The sequence below is a fragment of the Berghia stephanieae genome, chromosome 1 (genome assembly GCF_034508935.2).
Source record: "Berghia stephanieae isolate SIO BIC M18660-M18661 chromosome 1, UCSD_Bste_1.3, whole genome shotgun sequence".
NCBI lineage: Eukaryota > Metazoa > Mollusca > Gastropoda > Nudibranchia > Aeolidiidae > Berghia > Berghia stephanieae.
This window is the reverse complement of record NC_088360.1, coordinates 116950970-116960969: the sequence shown is the minus strand read 5'-3', so window position 1 is coordinate 116960969 and position 10000 is coordinate 116950970. Positions and strand designations below refer to the sequence as shown.

General features: G+C 35.7%; 1 protein-coding gene across 2 annotated transcripts in view; it reads right to left on the bottom strand.

Annotated features, from left to right (window-relative positions):
- LOC144962867 (receptor-type tyrosine-protein phosphatase epsilon-like) overlaps nucleotides 1-10000 on the bottom strand; it is a 134148-nt gene that overhangs the window by 120301 nt on the left and 3847 nt on the right. The gene's annotated exons all lie outside the window — the stretch shown is intronic.

Here is a 10000-nt window from a genome sequence, read left to right as displayed (position 1 = left end):
AAACATTCTACTAGGAACAATCGATAGATTTTCATAAAGTGCAAAAGCTCAATTTCTTTCTTCCGATCACCTTACTTAATGTCCTTATAAATTATAGGAAAATCGTCACATTCGTTGCGATACAACAATTTTCCTTATTCTAATATAATTTGCTTATCATAATTATTAAATAAATTATTTCTCGTTCTAAGCTTTAAGAACTGAACTTTATCTTTTAGGACTTTTTGCTGAACAAAACTATATATAGCATGTATTTAGCTCCTCAACCGTAGAGCCGACTTTCTCGCTATTTGTCTCTGGCTACTCATACATTTTTGAGACAAATGATATATACATGACCATGAATTTAGAACATTTATATAGCGCAATATCCACTAAACGTGCTTAAAACGTATTACACGGGGTCACCAGCCAACAGCATCACGGAACATGTAGGACGAGACCTGACGCCTATTCGGCGATACATTATAGAAATTAGTTTTTACATGATATTTGCATTTGAATAAAACTGTGTATATGCCAATTTTGTATAAGATTGAGTAACTGAATATAAATCTTTTTTAAAATTTGAAAACTACCAAAAATTTCGTTTGAAAGTGGACTGTAAGTAGGTAGAAGGCTAGGATTGAGTGAGTTTTTTTAACTTAATGTTATAATAGTTTATGGGGCAAATCTTAAAAATGGCTGGTGAAAAGTGAGTTAACTGTGTATTTACTTTTTGACATCCGCCCCATCACGACATAATATCTGTTTGAGACAATGGGTCTCATAGACATCACATCTTAGATAACACTGATATCTTTTTTTTAAATCACAGTCTTGTTTTGCTACACTCGTATGCTGCGATGGTCTTCAATGTAAGCTGGAAAGAGCACATGTCGTCAAATGAAGAGCTCTACGGTGACCCCCCCCCCCCCCCCCCCCCCCCCGAGTCACAGAGACTGAGACCTTGCGCTGCACTGCGGACACAAGATGATTTCGAAGCAACAAATCTTGTTCGGTAGTGAACGCATTCTGTGGAACATGAACCAGAAACATAGGCAGGCAGAATACAACATACATTGACTGTCTGCTAGATGACACAGGAATGGACAACACCCGGGGAGCTGCGTACACTCATGGAGGACAGGACAGAATGGCGAAGACTTGTGGCTCGTGTTGGGCGCTCCAAGGGGCGACCTAAGTAAGTAAGTTGTTCTGTTTCAAACTGGAACAATGAACCCACATATTATTGGTAATATAATCCATGTGTCGGATAGCTCAATTATGGTCTATTAGAGTCATGAAGACACTCTCCAACCAATCCTAACCTGCTAACTGCCGTACTCTGGAAAAAAAATAATATTTAAGAATTTGGTCAGAAAACTCGTCCTTTATATATCGATCGATTAAAATGACTCCCATCTTGGTATTAACTCTCAAACCGGGGACTTTTCGAAGTCTGACGAGTTTACTGACCACATTTTAAATACCTACATGTTTTTCCAGTATACGACAATTGACTGGTTAAATATTTCACAATTGTTAAAATAGCCCATAATTGTATTCGATTAAAAGACCAGTAGAGTCTAAATATATGCCAGTGGCCAATAATAGAACACTATGACAGCTTGGCTCATTAGTAGGCCACAGCGTTAGACTATTTAGGGGAAAACGTATTTTCCATTCAAATCCTTGCTGCCCTGTTGTGCTTTTAATTTCATAGCTCATCAATCTTGCCCGACAGAATAATCGTAACTAACACACAAAACTGGGCGCAGTTGTTACTAATTGGCTCTTTGGCGGTTAAACACCCCCCCCCCCCCCCCCCCCCCACCCCCCAACACACACACACACACACACACACACACACGCACACACAAAACAAACAAACAAAAACAATAAAGATCTGTGCGATGTCAATTTTATTCATTCTATTGTATGCTCGCACACGCGCACGCACACACACAACACACACACACACACACACACACACTCACACACACTCACACAAAGGCACATCACTAATAAAGCCGGTCCGATGTGTAACAATAATCAATTAATGATCATGTTTCATAGCGTTCAAGACATAAGCTGGTAACATTTCCTCCCACGAGAGGTCAATAGTTCCTGATTGATTTCCACCTGGTCATACATCACCAGGTATCAAATGGAAGTGTCGAGCCCAAAGTGGATAAAATCATTTATTAATTCCGGTAAGGTCAAGGCCAGGACATTGATGCTATAAATTCAATAGTCGATCGCCATATTGCGCTTGACCTTTGCCAAACTAATAAATTGGCATCGGTCTGAAATTGCTCGTGTTTTGATACTTGATATTCTGTTTCCTGATTTAGTTCTGTTCTGTAACAATTATCCACTTTTTGTATATGACCGAGCTCCCAACTTCGCTTCAAAATAAAATGTTTCTCAAATGCGTAGCTCATGAAATATCCTTCCCTCTTTCAATAATCTAGATATAACAAAACTGTGATGCTGTGAAAACTTTCCGATGATTAGACATGTGCAAATGTTACCGCTAGATATCTATATTATATAAAAGAGGGATCCTACAAATGTTGAAAATTACCGTCCGGTTAGTCTTACTTGTGTATTATGCAAAACATTAGAATCAATTATTATAGATAATATTATGGAATATCTTGCGTGTAATAACATGTTAAGTGTTTCTCAACACGGAATCATTGATGAAACTCGATGAAAAAAAAACCCCAAACATTACTGATGTTGTATATCTTGACATTGGAAAAGTGTTTGATTCTTGATTTTTGAGCGTCTATTTGGAAAACTCGTCGTACGGTCGAGATTTTAAAGAGCATATCGATGTTCTGTATAATATGTGTTAAATGCGCTTTACACGTCTTGCCCCATTAACACATATTGACAAAATATCATTGTTAACATTTCGGCCACAAACCATTTACTTGATACTTCATATTCTATATACTTTGGACAACATTATGGCTGATTCCTGTTGACATCAGACATCCTGCTTGATATAATATTATCTATGGCAAATCGTGGCAAATTTTGGGAAAATTGGTAAATCACGTGGCAAATTTGGGGGGAAAAAAGAAGAGAAAACAAAATAACGAAAAAAAAAAGTGCGAAACTTGAGAAATGTTGCAGCTTTGCCTGGGCCCACAGAAGTCTATGGGCCCATGCACAGAGTTCTCCTGGGCCCAAACCAAGGGAAGCTACTCTTTACGGATAATGACCCTTTAAAATCTTTGTAACAACGTTATTCACAGTCATTTCATTTCTCAAGTCAATAAATTGTCTTTTATATATATTTTTTTCTGTATCGCGTGTTAATTTTTTACTGAAACGCTTAGTTCTCCTCGGCAAATTTTTTGGCAAATTTGTTGGCAAATTTGGGGGTTTTTTTTGGGCAAATTTTAGGTCCCAATTTGGCAAAAATGCAGATGACAGACTATATTGGTATGTCCAGATGGCCTCCCTTCCTCAAACTTTTTTTTAATGACCTGGGACTTTCTGTAAATACTTTTAACAAGAAGGGAGAAAATCTATCGATTTGCGCTATAAATTATATCTATCTGACTAAAATGAAAAAGAAAAAGAAAAAAAATTGTTTACGGCACTGTTGATTTGGTCCAAAGACATTACGCTAGCGTCAATTGATGTTGCATGTGCGATTCTATATTTAATATAAGTTGCCAGACAGGAGAAACCTAAATAATATTATAAAGCGTATTGAGTAAAGTAGACGTCGGTATAAAGTAATGTTTAAAAATATCCGTTGATATCTGCTTCACAAACCCGAAATTTATATTATGTACTATATGATAATGTACTTGATTTAATTTCCAAATCTTATTTACCGCTTACAAGGTGCGCTATTTATTTATTTATTTATCATTTTTTTAAAAACTAGAGTATTTATATAGGGCAATATCCACTAAACGTACTCAAAGCGCTTTGCATTGGGTCCAAAGCTAACAGCAACAGTTAAACATATAAGACGAGACAGACCGTCTTATATGTTTAACTGTTGCTGTTAGCTTTCTCTCTCTCTGTTAGGGATATTATATTTTTTTCGACTGATACAAAGCTGTTAACGGCCAGGTACTCATTTTAAACCTGAGTACGGTGAGAGCATGTGAGTAAAGAGCCTTTTCTAGGACTCAACTATGCGCCGAGCGAGGCTCGAACCCAGGACCTTCCAATCCAAAAGCGAGTGTCATACCACAAGACCATTTGCCGCACATCATCCCTTAGCACATCAGGGGTACATTTGAGACTAAAGAACTGAGTTAAACTGCGGTATTGTCGCTTGCAATACCCGAGAAGACTGCTTAACCTTCTTATAGAGCAGTAAAGTTAGGTGCCCCAAACGTAAATAATAACAAGTTGCTAGTGATTTCCGTTAGGGACCGGAATAATTTACGCACAATATAGGTCTCCCAATTTTGTAGTTTGAGTTGTAGGCAATACACTTTCAATATTGAAAATATGTTTACATAAAATCTAACAGGTGCAGAAATAATAATATAAGGCTAAATTATTATGAAAATCAGGCTCCGAATAATTCTCGTTTTGTTCACACCAGCGCAATAATTTGCTCTGGTCTAAAAATAGATAGACTGTAACTTTTGATAAATTTTAGAAAATTTTACCTTTTGTTCCATAAAATATCCATATCTAGACATTATTTGATGCATGATCGAGTATTTATGAATATGTGTTTCTTTTGCCACCTAACAGCCAAATTTTAAAGGTTATTTTTTTCTATTATTTACATTGGAACGTGAGCTGCAAGACAGGAACATGTGGTTTGCCACGTGCTTCTCGACCTTTGTTTACGTTTGGGGCACCTAACTTTACTGCTCTATATCAATAAATCTGGAAGAAAAAATTGTAAGAAACAGTGTCAGACAAATATAGAAAAATACAAGAAAAATAAAACATATCAGCCTGCTTCATTCTCCAGTCTTATCTTTTTCTCTCTGTTTTTCTTGCACTGTTTCTTGCATACCTTTTCTTCAGATCCTAAAATAAAACAAGTGGCGGTTTCCAAATTTTTGATTGTGGCAACAAAGAGTTTGTAACGTGATGAATCAAAGAAGAGGGCGGGGAAAAAAACCTCCGGATAATCGTTACACCGGGGGTCTTTTAGCTTGTGGCACGACAAAGCAAGACTTGATTACTATCATTACAAACTCCCCCTATTTTAAAATAATCTCTGTTCGAAAGAACGACGTTTGGTTCAAGAATCAATAGCACTTTTGCTCACCCCATTCAGAAAAGAGGTTGGTTGCTCTCTCTCTCTCTCTCTCTCTCTCTCTCTCTCTCTCTCTCTCTATATAATATATATATATATATATATATATATATATATATATATATATATATATATATATCACACACACACACACACAATCACGATCTATCTCTCTCTCCCTATCTCTCTCTCTCTCTCTCTCTCTCTCTCTCTCTCTCTCTCTCTCTCTTTATCTCTCCTCATCTCGTCTCTAGCTATCTCCAATCTCACCCTTCTCCTTTGTCAATGTATCCATCTATATAAGGTTTATTTGTATGGTAAAATATCGATATATCTGTCTATGATATATCTATCAATCAATCTATTCACTGACGACATTGATCTGTCTTTACGTTTATCAGTCGGTCTATCTATCAATATCAATGATATTTATCAGCCAAACTATCTCTTTGTCTTTCTCTTCGAATATCTTATAATATGTCTTACTTTATTGTGTCAAACAAATACCAAGGTGGGATTCTATTGTCGTAAATAGAGATGTTACTACTCGTAATCACATCTTGTCACATGTTCGTTGTGATAAGTGAGATCATGCATTTATTATTGCGCAACAGTATTATGCGTATCTAGAGATGTATACACGATACTTATGTAAGTACTGTGGTTCCATTCTCATAAAGCGTCATTGCAATAATTATTGGTGGTTATTTCTGTAGATCTATGGGATGCAATTTAACGTATAGTTTGGTGTGCGTGGGCTATGCAAATACGTTCTAACTATAAATAACTTTAATAATCTTTATAATTAAAGTATTGCTTAATTTCACGTTTGCGATAGCTTGTCAGTATGCAGCAAATTAAAAAGTTAAATGAAGTCAATGAAATTGTATTTTGAATTTGAGTTTCCCTAATATTACAACAACTGGGTATGGTATACTTTGAGTGGGAGAGAGAGAGAGAGAGAGAGAGAGAGAGAGAGAGAGAGAGAGAGAGAGAGAGAGAGAGAGAGAGAGAGAGAGAGAGGGGGGGGGTGGGGGGGGGGGTGGGGTAGAAATTGGAGGGGGTAGGCTGTTTTTGTTGCCACAAAAAGGTGACAGTAATATGATTTAGTGATAATATGACGATATCGGTTGTGTTTGTAGTCAAAGTGATGCATAACAATCACTACGATGACAACCCGCCACCGCCGCCGTCATCGTCGTCGTCGTGATGATGATAATGATGATGATGATGATGATGATGATGATGATGATGATGATGATGATGATGATGGTGATAAATCAAAAATGTTAAAATGACATTTTGTCATCTCAACAGTTGGGATTTTTTATGTGCTATTATTTCAGTTTTATCACAATAAACTGACCGAACAGTTTTTATGGTTTATAGAATTACTATATTACGATTTGTTATCATACAGGTATAGCGGACAATATCTCAGAGTAGGCTATTTACCTCATAAACAAAGGGAATGATACCGATTCTGAGTGCAATCAAGATTTGTTCTGACCCTGCGAACCTCCCAGCTCTGATTAGACAGCTGGGTCTTTTAAATTGAGCAGAAAGTACTTCATGGCAGACTAGCATCATATTATACAGTGGATAGCAAGCAATTAGTTCTATCCATTTAACGCCTCAAAATCGTGATAAAAATAGACTTTACGGCCCTTTTTGCTCTAGTGAAGTAGTTTTATAAGATTGTCTGTCCCCAAGTTATTTTTTCTTCTTGTAACATTATGCTGATTAGGATTGCAAAGACCTGGTGTGAGCCATATCAACGCAGTTTGACGGGTGATATCCCGCTATTTTTTATTTTATTTTTATTGAAACCTAATTGAACGAGTTCTCAAGCCACATTTAAAAAACGTAAGATTATTTATAGCGCAATATCCACTAAAGGAACTGAAAGCACTTTAGAAGGGGTCCCTAGCCAACAGCAACATTTAACATGTAGGACGATATTACATTTCTTTTTCGGACAGAGACAATACCGTTAACGGCCAGGTACTCATTTTGCACCCGAGTATGGTGAGAGAATATGAGTAAAGAGCCTTTTTCCGACTCAACTATGCGCCGCTCAAAACGGGACTCGATCCGAAGGCGAGTATCATACCACTAAGCATGTTTTGTTATCATTTAATTTTATAAACTGTAAGTGGTTGAAAGCATAACTTTTGTTTTGCGACATATTTTAACAATTAATTTATATAATAATACTATTCTTTAAGAGTAAGGTAAATAATCCTTAGCTTCTTTGTACTCGTTTTTAACATTGCTATGGGTTAATGCCCCTATCAATACTCTGTTGCGTTGATTTGAAAAGGGGAACAACCGAATAAATGCCAACACAAATAAAATAATGGTCTAAATAACCATGCTTTGCTCTATGGGGATAATAATCGTAAGTTGACAATTGACTTCTTAAATAGGGTATGTTGGCTTATATCTTCCGTAATTTGCAAGGTCATGGAGAATCGCTAATGATACGTATTATCTAACATGTTGATTTCCTTCATGCTTATCATATAACATCGATTCCATCGCTGGCATAAAACACAAACAATGGACAATTATCAGCAAGATGGATCGTGATCGCATGACAAAACGTCACGACTATTATAACACGACATAGGTTGCTATTCTGTTGATAAGATTACGTCACACCCTTGACATGGAAGGATCTATTCGTCAGACAGAAAATCCTGCTTTTGTTGTGGAATAATATATTGTTTTTATGGAATAGACAATCATCATCATGGTGAAGAGTATAAAACAGCAAGAATACCATAATATTTAGGCGAGATTACGTCCTCAAATAAAGTAATATATTTTTTGCTGCCCATCTGTTTATAATATATTTTTGGGCTCACTGACACTTACAACTTATTTTGTTTATTTCTGTTTAAAATTCATTGGCTCATTGACATTTACAATTCTTAAGACCATTTCAGTGCCAGAAAAAGAAGATATAGTGTAATACAAACGGAATTCATGCAGACATAGAGCAATCTATTCGTGTGTCTTCTCTTGGACCATTTATTTAATTTAAACCTAAATATCCACAACCATGCATGCACGGATAACTGAAGGCAAGAGTTCAAATAGTAGAATACTTTTATTTTTAACATAATTTTTAACTCAAATTCTTCGATTTTAATATTCAGCATTTTTCACAAAACTAGCAAAAAAGTTTACATTTTTATCATTAGATCTATCTTATCCTGACAGCATTTCCAATGTCATGCACAACTGAAAGAATAATGTTTTATGGGATTTTTAAAAGTTTAACAATTCTTTTTAAAAAAATTCTGACACAAATATGTCTAAAAATGTATATGAAATGATACCCGAGTCATATCGCTTGAAACAAATACATAATAAAACAAATCTGTCTATCTATTTATCTATCTATCTATCTATCTATCTATCTATCTATCTATCTATCTATCTATCTATCTATCTATCTATCTATCTATCTATCTCTCTATCTATCTATCTATCTATCTATATATCTATCTATCTATCTATCTATCTATTGAATCGTGTTTGATACAAATATGGTACAGATAGTGCTCGACATGTAGCAATGGAGCGAATTATCATTTTAATATTTACCACAATAAAAGGCCTGAAACATCGATGTAGACTGACTCCAACATTGTGATAAATATTAAAATAATATCTATCTATCTATATATCTATTTATCTATCTAATATCTATCTATCTATCTATCTATCTATCTATCTATCTATCTATCTATCTATCTATCTATCTATCTGTCTATCTATCTATCTATCTATCTATCTATCTATCTATCTATCTATCCATCTATCTATCTATCTACTCGAACATACACGTACACATTCACTCTTTTTTTTTCCCAAGACATTGTTGATAGTCTTACCTGATGAGAAGGCACCCATGCCAATACTGTGGGAATGTGTGAACACCTGTTAGTGATTCAGCAATAACCACAACTTGCAAACTTGTGTCCATAAATATAAACTCATTGTGTGTCATCTCATCCCAAATACATACTAATTTATAGCCATCTCATTACTGTCTCAATCACCACACAAGAAAATACACGTGAAAAACAGAGTTCAAATACTCCAAGGGACACTCTTTTTTTTCTTTTGTTTGTTTGTTTTGTTTTGTACTTTTAGTAAAGATAAAGTTGGGAAAACATGATATTATTTGCCCTCCTTCTAGTAGCTACATTATTTGAACTTTATATCACCATGAAATTGTAAAATAAACTATGACATTAACCTGGACGCTATGTTCCACAATGTCTGATTCCCCGGTCAGTACTGCAGTTTAAGCAACGGATATTATTACTGTTGCACACAAAAGTCTGTATTTTTCATTTTGGACAGAAAACGTTTCCCTCATTTTTCCATCTCTTGAAGTGACCCCCATCGTTTCAAAAATTCTTAGACCCGAAGTCTCGGGTTTAAGTATTTTTGAAAGACAGGGGTCACTACCATCAATCGATATAATATGGAGGATTTTTTTTCTAACAAAATGGGAAAAGGTTTTTTATCGGTGTGAGACAGTATAGGATATCTCCTATTGGCTTCATCGATGGATGGATATTATCGAGCTAGTAGTTACCCTAATTGTCCCCGTGTTCTCATTTGGGGGACATCCAAAGCATATATGCTGATCCCAATATACACAACTCTATAGCCTTATTTAACCCTGGCCAGCTTCTCTTGAATGTAAGATTCCCTCGTGGACATCGATGTCATTAA